The sequence below is a fragment of the Saccopteryx bilineata genome, chromosome 7, assembly GCF_036850765.1.
Source record: "Saccopteryx bilineata isolate mSacBil1 chromosome 7, mSacBil1_pri_phased_curated, whole genome shotgun sequence".
Classification (NCBI taxonomy): Eukaryota; Metazoa; Chordata; class Mammalia; order Chiroptera; family Emballonuridae; genus Saccopteryx; species Saccopteryx bilineata.
In genome coordinates, this window is record NC_089496.1 from 9,202,687 (window position 1) to 9,215,560 (window position 12,874).

At 38.5% G+C, this 12,874-nt stretch overlaps 1 protein-coding gene across 1 annotated transcript in view; it reads right to left on the reverse strand.

Annotated features, from left to right (window-relative positions):
* Positions 1-6,353, reverse strand: part of CD36 (CD36 molecule (CD36 blood group)) — a 78,965-nt gene extending 72,612 nt beyond the window's left edge. The window contains exon 1 of the mRNA XM_066240362.1: positions 6,199-6,353. The gene's annotated coding sequence lies outside the window, so the exon portion shown is untranslated. The remainder of the gene's footprint in view (positions 1-6,198) is intronic.
* Between the last annotated feature and the right edge of the window lie 6,521 nt (positions 6,354-12,874).

The following is a 12,874-nucleotide window of genomic DNA, read 5'->3' on the forward strand; positions in this document are numbered from 1 at the left end:
GGCTGGAGTGACAAGACAACAGAAAAGACTGGAGAGGGAAATAACAAAACTAGATTTGGGATTGCGTTGGGTTAGTTCTTGCTGGCATTTTCATTAACTAGCTGCAAACATTTCTGTTTTCTTAATCTGTCTTAGTCTGTTGATACATTCTTAAAAAGAGAAAAACACTGCCTACGTTAAATTCATTATGAGAATAAAATAATAATAGTTAACGCTTCTTTTATTATGTGGAAAGTACTTGTACATTTTACATATAGTGACTTGCTTATTTTGAACAATTACTCTATGAAGTAGATACTTTTATTATATCTCTTTTACAGATGAGGAAGCAGAGAGGTTAACAAATTAGCCCATGGTCACTGAACTGGGAAGTAACAGATACGAGTTTCAAACTTATTTAGTCTGGCTACAGAAAATCTACCTCAACTAATAATTTACAATACCTCTGATTAAATATTAGGCACTTTGCATAATTATATCAGAGTGCTTTGAAGGCACCCAGTAGGTGAAAAATAGCTACTATAATTATTTAACCCATCTATTTACTTAAAAAGTATTTACAGAATATAGACACCGAGCACTAGGATAGATCCAAGCATAGTAAGAGACACATCTATTTTGTGATATTTGCAATTTAATTTTGACCATAAAAGACATCATGAATCAGAACACAATGACATGGTTATGTGTTAAAAGAGTTTATTTAGATAAAAAAAAAAAGTTTAGATAATTTCAACTTAAGATGGATATCTGTTCAACATATAGATTATAGGTAAAGACTTAAATATAGATAAGATCACTCAGTAGGTGTTGATGGGGAGGGACACGTAGAAAAACTCGAGAAAGGAAAAGTTGGGGAATGACAATCAAATGGCTAGGCAAGGATATAAAAGCTCCCTTAACTTCAACATGCCCCCAAATCTTCACTTGTAAAAGTTAATGGGTTTTGGTTTAAGAGTATTAGAACTATGACTACTTCCAATGTTTATAGCTTTTGTTACGAACATGTGTGAACATTGGTAGAGCAGCTGAAAGTAGACTTTTAGCCTTAAACCTCAGAAAACAAGAACAAAAACCCCAGGCTCCTAGTTGTTGCTTTGCCATGGTAAATAATTATTAAGTAGTTTACTCTTTCACAAAAGACCATTCAGATTGTCTCAATTGCTTTTGTTTATCTACAGGATTTCAGCTTAAGAAATGCTCTTGCTGTTACTATGTACAGAAGTTCTGCGTGGGAGAGTTCAGCAAGAAAACAAAATGACATCTTTAACACTCAGTAGGGATATTAATGGGGTAGAGAAGATAGTGCTGATAATTATAGGGAAGCTTCCCTTCAGTTTGTCTTATATACTAGGATTTATTTTTTCTTGTCTAACCTTGTTTTTCCTGACATCATGTGGTAAAACAGAATTTTATCGAGCTGTTGCAATAGGACTGCAGTGTAAGGATGTAGTGCACAGAGGTATGGAAGACTAATGGTGAAGACACTTTCAAGAAACTCCCAATGAGGCCAAGAAGGAATTCTGACCAGCGGATTGAAGAAGAAACAGATAATGACCGCACCTCTATTACTAGCCAGCCCCACCTCCACCCCCAGAGAAGGTTTTGAGGGCATATTTGACTAGGCTAGCAAAGAACGGCTACTAGATATGCTACAGTTTCACATAAAATGAGGAGTGGAGAAATCACAGCCCACAACTGGAGGCAAGGTGAGCATACTTTGAAGATGACTGCTGGACCCAAAGTAGAATTGACTTAATTAAGAGATTTTCTCTAGCTTATCCGAAACTTGGTACGCTCAGTGAAGAGATCTAAGAGGGTGAACAGAGAAGCAAGCACATCTAAGCTTTGCATGTATATTGGTGAAAAGGATTTAGATTTCAGTGGAGCCCTGGCCTTGTAGCTCAGTTGGTTATGCCAAGGTTGTGGGTTCGATCCCTGGTCAGGGCACATACAAGTGCATAAACAAGTGAAAGAACAAATCAATGTTTTTTTCTCTTTCTAAAATCAATAAATAAAATTTATAAAAATTAAAAAAAAAGACAGTGGAATAAGGTGAAATGAATGAACTTCTTGGGTTCACTCACTGAGAAATTATTAGTGTCTGTGAGTTTAAAAAAAGTATAAATTGAATTATAGGATATTTCTCTATTAAATTTTTAATGATGATTTTTCCTATATCACACGCGCGCGCGCACACACACACACACATACTGAGAAGGGCAGGGATAGTGAAAAAACTTATATATCTATATACAATTGACCCTTGAACAACACAGGTTTGACCTGTAAGGGTCTACTTACATGTGGGTTTTGTCAATAAACACCTGTACTGTTTTTAATTTGCTGTTGGGAGTCCACGGATGGGGAGGCCAACTGTATGTATTGATCTATGTCATTTTTGTAGGTGACACAAGCACCCATGGATTTTGGTATCTTCAGGAGTGCTAATTCCCCTTGGATACTGAGGGACAATTTAAATTTTGGAGCAGTTAGAAATTATACACACATTTTCAACTGTACAGGAGATGGGTACCTGTAAACTTCATGTTGTTCAAGTGTCAAATGTATTATTTAAAAATGTATTATTTTTAAAGTAGAGATATGTCAATTTGAATATTTCAAAAAGAGCGCTAAACCTGAGAAATTTAAGAAATAGATTTGTAAATTGTTGAAATGAACAAAAATTTAAAAAATTTTAGTTATAGGCCTTAGTGGAAGCTGAACATGTTCGGTTAGAAGAGATTCAGAGGAAAGTTTTTTGAATAAATGAATTAGATCTATCCATTGAGTGCTTATTATGTGTCAGGCACTGCACATTGCAGATACTAAGTTGCAAATGACCCCTGCCTTCCTGGAGTTATCAGCCCAGCGGGAGGTGCCAACTTTAAGTAATAGCAAAGGTCTGTATGCAGTGTCCTTATCACTGTATATGGCCCTTATCACAGCTGTGTCCTCCTGCATTATATTTGCCCATCTATGTGTCTGCTCACATATAACTTTTGACCATGCAGCTCTTAAAAGGATGAGGCTTGCAGAAACTAGAGGTTTCCATAGACACCAGAGATCTGCCCCTTATGAGACCAAGCTAAAATTTAGATTAGTGTTTGTTCTCCATTTCAGACAAAACAATTAAACCAGAAATACATTTAGAAAGCTATCACAACCACCTGTACAAAGTTTCTAGATCCTTATAAAAATTCAGCGCAATATTGTTTCTAATAATAGAAGTGTCTGTCACACACATAAATGCTCATAAATACTTTTTAGCAAATGTGTCAATGAATAAATAAATCAGAATGATAGTGACTCCATTATATATTCAATAAAAATGGTGGTTTTATTTGCTGTTTTAGGATTCAGTCTTAAAGTAAGAATACTTGTCAAAAAAGATTCTGCTTGCTTACTAAAAATTTATGTCTGCTCTAAACAAATACTATGCTTAGGGTCCATCCATGCTATGGGACCACCAGACTGTATAAACTAACTTTTGTCATTTATAAAACTTCCTAGAACGAGACCAAGAAGGACACATTTGTGGTCTTTACATTCCAAAGAAAGTGATAATGAAGTTCCAGAATAGAATGAAAATGAGCCACCAAGTAAATTTCTAGTAGACTATGTTCTCAATTTTTAAAACCGTGATAAATAGCCTTTCTGATTTCCAAAAATTAAAATGAGAGAAATGGAAGATTTATATTTAGATTTCATGAGGAAAAAGAAACAGTATTAAGAGATGAAACTAATATATATATATATATATATATATATATAATATATATATCCCTGTCCTTATTTCAATTTTAAACTTCACAAGCACTGCAGGCAAACAATGCCTTTCTATTTGAGCACACTCTGGAGTCCTTACGAATGTAGCCAAGCTGTCTGCTATGTCCCCTGTATGCTTGCCAATTTTCTGTCATTTCCTCCTTCAGATGATAGGGCTTGTGTGACAAAGGTCTCTGGATATATTTCAAAACATTTTAAACTACTTAACAGTGTACCACCAAGCACCTATTTAAAAGTGTTATTTATTCTCCACAAGGCTAAATTTGTCAGAAGACAGAGCAGCATTCCCCTGGCCTTCTCTGTGGAGAAATATAGAAAGCTCATGTGGAAGCTGTGGTGTCCTAACTACCCTTCGGAAAGAAAAAATGTTTCCAGTGACTTAGCCAATTTCTGTGCTTTGACATACAACACACAAAACAGCAAAACTAATTATTTACTAAACTATATTTCTTTTTATATTCTCTATGCACTTCTGCTAGTTTTAGACTATTTTCTTTCCCTAATGAACAGTTCATCGTGAGCTAAGAGAACATGCTGGATTCAGCATTGTTTAGGTTCTAGTAACCTGATGTGGAGACAGTCACTCCTTTCCCGGAGCTCCTGGCTCTCCGTTCTCTATCATCCCGTTTAGGTTGTGGGATAGTGGCGACATACTTACAGTTACTATCCAAAAAGCAATAAAACACATGCAGGTAAGTGACCAATAAAAAATATTTTTCCCTTTTTATTCATTTTAAAGTGTTTCTACTTGATTTCACAATTTTGTGGAGCTTAATTTAAAAATACTAAAAATATTAAATTCCTTAGTTAGTAATATTAACAATTTGTGCCTAAAGCAACATTAGCTATAGTTATATCCACAGCAATATATAATATTATTATGTATTTCTTCATTCTAAGAAAAACATATTCTTCCATTTAGCTAGTCCACTCTGCAGTCTTATAGGGTCTCTGCCACAAATTTTTAGAACTTGAAAGCTTTTTTCTTCCCCCTTCCCTGTCTCTACAATGATTCTTGTAAATTCAGGAGCTCACTTTGTTATCCCCAGGTGGATATTGTTTGGTTATACTCAGGTGTTTGCTTTCTTTCTTAAGCATTCAGAACAGTTCAGTACAAAGTTGTCATTGTCTTTTACAAGAGGATCTGATTCCAAATAATTGCTGTTTGTGTTGTGCATTTTTAAAAATATTTTACCTTTTCTCTTGTCAGGATTACAGGAGTCTCATCTATTGTCCAACAAATTCCATTTTTACTTTTTAGTCAGCTATACCCGAGAAAAGGTTGCCTGTTTCTCTTCACCTGTTCCAAAACCCACCGAGTGCTGAGCTTTTCTCAAAAGAAGCGAACAAGAAATTAGCACATGTGTAAGTATCAACCCAGAATGCTTTCCCCAGAATTCAACACATCTCCAAGAAAACACTCTCCAAAGAATAAAAGGAAGCAATCTTCTCTAAAGGTAATGAAGCCTACCCAATTCATTCCCAGGCTTTGTCGAACAGTTGAAGAGTAAGAGGAAATTGTTTTTTTTTAATCAGTATTTAACTTTTATATTTAAATATTTATATCATTAAATTTCCTTTCTGCAGAAGTCACTATTGTATCATTTTTGGCGATGTTTCTGCCTCTTCTATAGCCATACTATGAAACACACCATGTTATAAAATTTCTCCTATGCAACAAATCCCCTCCCCCTGAAAGAAAGTATCCGGAGCCCACTCAATAAAACTTCCATGATCACTAATGATCAATACGTTTAAGTATGAAAAGATTTTTTTTCTTTCCTTTTAGGAGTCAATTTGTAAAGAGGATTGGATCTTTGAAATTATTTTTTAGATATACTTGTCAGTCTTGACAACACTGCAGAAAACATTTTTATAGTCTAATGAACAAAGGTCATCTAACTTCTAGTCTCACTAAAATGGTGTTTTTCTAATTTAGTAGAGAAAAATCAAATTGGTAAGACTTTTAGAGTATTATTTTTTAAACAATAATATTTTTAAAAGTGTATGAGAAGTTAAACAATATTTTTTTAAAAAATACATGAAATCAGCCTAGGTTACTACATGCCAAACCAATTTAGAAAGCCTGAAAAAATAAAAATTTCCTATAAAATTATAGTTTTTAAAATAATTAGAAATTTAAATTTTGATACTTCTAAATAAAAAGCATGAAACTATGCAAATGGAAATTTCATAGGGTGAATGTAGAGACTAAAGAAAAAGAAAAATTTGTTAAATATTTATTTCTTTATCCATTTAGTTGAAAGTTTATAATCTGTTAAAAGACAATTATTACACCAGAGAATATTTATCTTTTTAAACAGTTAAAAAATAATATTTTTCATTTACTAGATGATAGTCCATTAACTCTTTATAGCCACATTCCTAAATAAAAATAATTCTGCTCACCAATTTCTAGAAGATCTTGCTTGCCCAGAGGTAAGATTTTAAGAGTGGCTTCGGAAACTCTGTTGTAAGAGGAGGTGCAGAAAATAAACACATGATTTCTACAGCACAGCAGCTGAGAACTCAGAAATGAGGCATGGGTCTTACCCATTCATCTGTCTTTAAGGTTATCCTGACATCTGAAAGCGACTGACATCCCAAAACTTCCAGCACTTCGGACGCATGCCTCACACAAGATAAATATAGATTCCTGACACCTGAGCCAGATGAAATTAAAGTTAACTTGAGAAATCTCACTATTTTGTGGCTCAGTGGAGGAAAATAAAACCCTTAATCTTCTTTTTGTTAAAACCTGTTATGCCCCCTACCATAAGCTGCTGTGCTTATAAAAAATGGTAATTCAAATAATTATTAATAATCAATTTGCTTCTCTCTATGATTATCATTTGTTTTGATAGTGTTGAGACAGGTTCAAAATTTTTTTCTTGATTAGGTATAAAAGAAAGATAAAAAGTAAATATTAAGTATTATTTATTTATCAAACTTTTCTTTAGTAACTTTTGTGGGTGAGTCCTTGAAATGTGAATATCTTTTGGTAAATTTTCTATCAATAGTATTTTTTCTCCTGTATTGTTTCAGTAATAATAATATTTTTTTGTTTGCCTCAATGTTGCAGAAAGTGTGACACATTGTCAGGGTGCTTTGATTTAAGTTAATCTTTTGGAATGGTTCTATAATCTGGTTTATTTCGATGGAATTTTGCTTAGTGCTATTGGTAAACATATGACTGAGGCTTCACCCTCAGTCTGAGCAGATCCTGTAATTAAAGTTACTGCTCTGAAAACATAATGGCAATATAGATATTGTTTTCTTAATTTAGTGAGAGGAAGGGAAGCAGAGAGACTCCTGCCTGTGCCCTGACCAGAATCTACCCGGCAAGCCCACTAGGGGGCAATGCTCTGCCCATCTGAGGCCTTTGCTCTGTTGCAACCAGAGCCATTTTTTAGTGCCTGAGGCGGAGGCCATGGAGCCATCCTCAACACTCCAGGCCAACTCTCTGGAGCCAATTGAGCCATGGTTATGGGAGGGGAAAAGAGAGAAAGAGAGAGATAGAGAGATGGTTGCTTTTCCTGTGTGCCATGACTGGGAATTGAACCCAGGACATCCACACACTGGGCAACGCTCTACCTCTGAGCAAACCAGCCAGGGCCAATGGCAATATTTCTAACAATAAATAGCTTTTTAGGATTCAATAATCTTGAATCCCAATGAAAACAAACTGAATAAAGGGATTAGAAAAGACAGCTCACCTGAGATAGAGGTATTGCATAGTTTCAGTTAATGTCTTTTACTGAATGATAAATTTTGAAGTTAGTATTTTCTAGATGAAACTGCTGTATAACCAATAGTACCTAGTATTTCAGAAAAGAATGACATTTTTTTCAAATTACCAAAATTATTTTTTTCTTATTTTAATATACTGGGAAACAATTTTTTTTCATTTTCTGTTCCATGAGGTTTTAGAACTGTTTCTATATATTTCTGCACTGCTGATTCCAAATCTGAAATCTGTTTCTTGGCACATGCTCTAGTTTTTATGCAATTTTAATTTCTTTTTGTTACAGTTAATAGCATGCATTGGTTTTTAAATTGGAATTAAAGGACAACAGCTCTTGGACTGAACATAACCACAAGGCAATTAATGTTTTATAAACATCACTTTTACATAATTATAGTTGTTTTTAAATGTAAAAAATTATTATCTGATAAAGACACCCTCTTATTTTGTTTTAAGATTGAATCATGGCTTCTTCGAGTAGGCATAAATGTAAGAATAGTCCTGACACCTTCTGTAGATGTGGCTGTTAAACACTTCAACGTCAAAGGCGCAATATTTCATCATTTGTGACATGTGCATATATTGCCTATTTTCAAGTTCCCCTTAGCAATCAAGACAAGAATTGGGCTCCTCATATTGTGTGTCATAATTGTGAGGAAATGCTTCGTGAATGGACAAAATGAAAACACAAAGGAATGCCTTTTGGTATTCCCATGGTTTTGTGTAAACCTAAGGACCACAGCAGTGACTCTTATTTTTGTCTGATCTATACAAAGGGCATCGGCAAGAAAAAACAGCATATGATCACATATCCTAATATTCCTTCAGCAATATGACCTATCCCACACTCTGAGACACTCCCAGTTCCAGTTTTCAATGGTTTTCTTTCTTCTAAGGATGAAGAAAGTGAACACGGTGATCAAGTGTATTTTGATAAGATGCATGAGGAAATGGTTGTAGAATCTGAAGGGTCTTCTTCTGATGCCAAGCAGTCATTAACCCCTCAGCAGTTTAGCCATCCTGAATTGAATGATTTAGTAAGAGATTTGGGCCTATCAAAGAAAGCAGCTGAGTTATTAGCCTCCAGGCTTCAAGAAAAGAATGTACTTCACTGGTCAGCTAAAGTATCCCATTTCAAGAAGTGTGAATAAATTATTTTCCTGTGGGTGGAGCGCAGAGCACATTCCTAGCAGCTGTGGCTGATGCAATGCTGTGAGAACACTCCAGCTCCCAGAACCCTCCTGGGCACACCCAGGAAGGGAGCTCGCCCGCTATAAGAAAGTGACTCAGCGCCAACCACGCAGCTCCCTGATCTTTTCAGCCATTGGCTATGAAGGACACACTGTAACACCCTATAGGCTGAACCTGTGTATATAAGCTATAAGCTAGCTTACTTCCTGAATAAAGTGGATCTGCATCACTGAACCTGGTCCCTGGAGTCAGGTCTTTGTGTCTCTGTCGTCCTCACCCCTGGAAGGACTTGTCCACAACTGGCGCCCAACGTCGGGCAGGGACCTAACCGGCATCCAAGGGACAGGTGAGTGACCCTCTAATGAGAAACCTTCTCCCCCACTCCCGAGCTCCGGAGGCTCAAGCCCTCTATGCCCTATTGAAGAGTAGGTGAGTTAAAGTTAGTGAAAAGGATCTCTGTACTTACTGGAAATCCTCTCTGGTCTCAATCCCTGGATTGAGGATGCGCCTCTTTGGGACCCAGATACTTGGGCCTGAGCTTTCCAGCATGTTCATTCGGCTGAAGTACATGGGGGACAAACCTTCCCTCTCGGCCTCATTCCTGCCCTGCTAGCGATACAGGCCTGCCTGACCGGTGCTCCTCCTGGGGACCCTCCGCAGGTCCCTAAGGTCCTACAGGCTACTCCTCTCTCTGAGGAATCCCTACCTTTGTATTTGCCCCTCTCCACTGAGGAGGAAAGTAGTTTAGCCTCCGAGTTTGACAAAATTGCGGCTGACCAGGCAGAAACAAAACCAACCGAATTGCTAACTGCGCCATCAGCTCTGCCGCTGGTAAAAGCAGAAGTCGCTACTTTCGCATTCCCTGCCGTGCTCAGTGCCCCATCCCAGCCTCTCAGACGCCATTTTCTACCGCAGCTTTAACTCCCAACACGTGTTCCCGCTGCAGACCCATGGGCCAGCCTATATGCCCCCAAGTGTCTTTTTTCTTCCTATTTGTCTGTCTTGTCTATTTTTCTGTATCTCTTGCTCTCTCTCTCCCGCCCCTCTCTCTGAAATGATGCTGGAAGGACCCAGCCACAGCACAGTGGCAGGGATCACACCATCTTCTAGCGCAAGGGAGAGGTTATGCTTGTGTTTTTCAGCCAATTTGGATCCCAGGAACCCCCCAACCTGCTTGACAGGGTTTCTTGGGCACCACTAAGTGGTTCAGTCTTCACCTGTCCAAAGCCACAGCCCTGGTCTTCTCCACACCGACTACGCCTGAGGGAAAGAGGTCCTCAGTGCTCCAGAAGAAGACCTTGTGGCTAGCGTGTGTGCCCCATCACCTGGGGGGATGTGGAGGCTTTGGCAGGTGGGCCTAGAGAATTGCCCCTGATGGGCCCCCAGGCCCTGGTGCTCTGTTCTTGCTTATGTGTGCTATAGTGACCGCTGACTCCCAGACACAGGCAGCAACAGCCCAGGGCTCAAGCCTGGCAGTGTGAGCTCCTGTTTTCAGTTCATCTTTGGAGGATGAGGAGAATTGGGCTGGAGTTGCATTTCACAGACTCCAGAAGGTAAACGGCAGCAGCTGTGGTGGGAGGATGAATGGAAACCAGGCTTGCATTGCCGAGTGGCCCCTGGAATGGCAGGGAGTGCCTGCTAAGCCGCTGGTGGGTTCGCTGACATTTTGGGATATAGGGGTGGATGCCATCATGCTTTCCAGAGCAGAGATGAAAATGCTGACTGCCATTGCCATGTGCTCCTCTTTGGGACAGTGTAAGACCTGCTAGGACGGCAGGGATAAGGGGGGTGGCTGAGGCCCCATGTGCATGGACTGATTTCCTGGACTATGACCTGAGTGAGCACTGGCTCCTTTGTTGGATGGACTTATGGATTTTGAACAATGTGAAATACCCTGATGGGGGTGGGGGATGGCTTTGCTGGAGGCCCTTCCCCTGCCCTGGGAAGCTTTTCCCATGGCTAGAAAGAAGGCTTAGGACATTTTGTGCTTTTGGCAAAGTGCTCAGAGACTGGTGAAATGTACCTTTGTAATTGTTGAAATTGTATGATTTGTCATGTTGTTGTAATTTGTGTAATGTGCCTTGCAACCATATGTAGTATGCAGCCCACAGCAAGCCATCCGTTCTGTGTTTGGATGCTGAGACCTTGTGGGAAGGGGGTGTGCATGAACCTACGTCCATTTTTTACAATCAAAATGGAACTCTGTTTAACAACACCTAGAAGTTCTCTGTAACGCAATGGGAAGGAAATGACATCCCAACCCCTAGGAGGAATCCTCTATTTAAGACCCCCATTCTGTTTCCTAACTAGTCAAACATTACAGAAGCTTGCCTGATTGTTTAATCCAGCTAATGTATTAGCATATAGTATAATAGGTATTATAGTGGTTTTAGTTTACTAGGGTTCCGTTGCATAATGCATAGCATTCAGAAGCTACAACAACAGCAAGCTGTCATTCATCAAGTCCAATTGGCTCTAATTAAAAGAGAAGGGGGGTTGTGGGTGGAGTGCAGAGCACATTCCTAGCAGCTGTGGCTGAAGCAATGCTGTGAGAATACTCCAGCTCCCAGAAGCCTCCTGGGCATACCCAGGAAGGAAGCTCGTGTGCTATAAGGAAGTGACTTAGCGCCAACCACACAGCTCCCTGACCTTTTCAGCCATTGGCTATGAAGGACATGCTGTAACACCCTATAGGCTGAACCTGTGTATATAAGCTAGCTTACTTCCTGAATAAAGTGGATCTGCGTCACTGAACCTGGTCCCCAGAGTTGGGTCTTTGCATCTTCATCGTCCTCACCCCTGGCAGGACTTGTCCACATTTTCCGAAGAGAAACACTTTGTTTACTGTCATAATATCAGTAGTCTTCTCAGCCAGCTAGGTATTACCAGCTAGGTGTCCAACAGAATGGCAGCTATTTCTTGACAGCTCTAAATGAAGTATGAAATGTGTTCTCCTACGCAACAGTAATGTTTATGCAGCGGTTCCAACTGGTTATTCAACTCATCTGCGAGAAGATTATAATGACATAAAAATTGTCCTCGACTTTCTGAAGTATGAGGAGCATAACTGGATTGTTTGTGTGGATCTTAAAATGGTAAATTTTCTAATAGGACCACAGAGAGGTTTCCTGAAGTATCCTTGCTTTCTGTGTTCGTAGAACAGTCGAGCTCGGTAGAAATACTGGACACAGAAGGAGTGGCCGAAACGTGAAGCTGTGAAAGTAGGGATGCAAAATATTGTGAATGAACCTGTAGTTAATCGAGACAGGATCATTTTCCCCCCACTTCACATCAAACTTGGCTTAATGAAGCAGTTTGTTCAGGCTTTGAATAGAGAAAGTGAATGCTTTCAACATATTATTTCTGCTTTTCCTGCCTTGTCTTTTGAGAAGATATAAGCAGGTGTATTCGATGGACCTCAAATTTGAACCCTCATACATGATGAAGAATTTTCCAGGAAGATGAATAAGGAGGAGAAAGCAGCATGGCAGTCTTTTGTGGCAGTTACAAAGAACTTCCTTGGCAACAAAAAAGCAGAAAACTATGAACTTCTGGTTCAAAAGATGCTTTTGGCTTTCTGTGACATTAGATGTCACATGAGCATTAAGATTCACTTCTTGAACAGTGACCTTGATAAGTTTCCTGAAAATCTTGGAGCTGTTAGTGATGAGCAGACTACTGCTGGAGCATCAAACGAGATTGTCCTCAACAAGTACACAAACACACAGGAGCTACAAACGCAAATTTTTGCCTGAATAAAATTTAAATAAGTTTTGTGTAAATTTTATAATTAAAATAAGTGTTTTAATATATTCTATTTTGAAATTGTAGACAAAATCTGATGCAATCATATCTTTTAGTGTATTAGTGTATTTACTGCATTATATAAATTATTATAATGATGCCCAAGAAGACATTCTACTTCATTATGTTAAACTAAATGTTGAAAATTTTACAATAAGATGAAAACCTAAAATCTTGAATTGCAAAAATACTGTAGCTCAGTGGTCCCCAACCTTTTTTGGGCCACGGACCCGTTTAATGTCAGAAAATATTTTCACCGACCAGCCTTTAGGGTGGGACAGATAAATATATCACTTGACCGAGACAAGTGTCAAGAGTGAGTCATAGACGGATGTAACAGAGGGA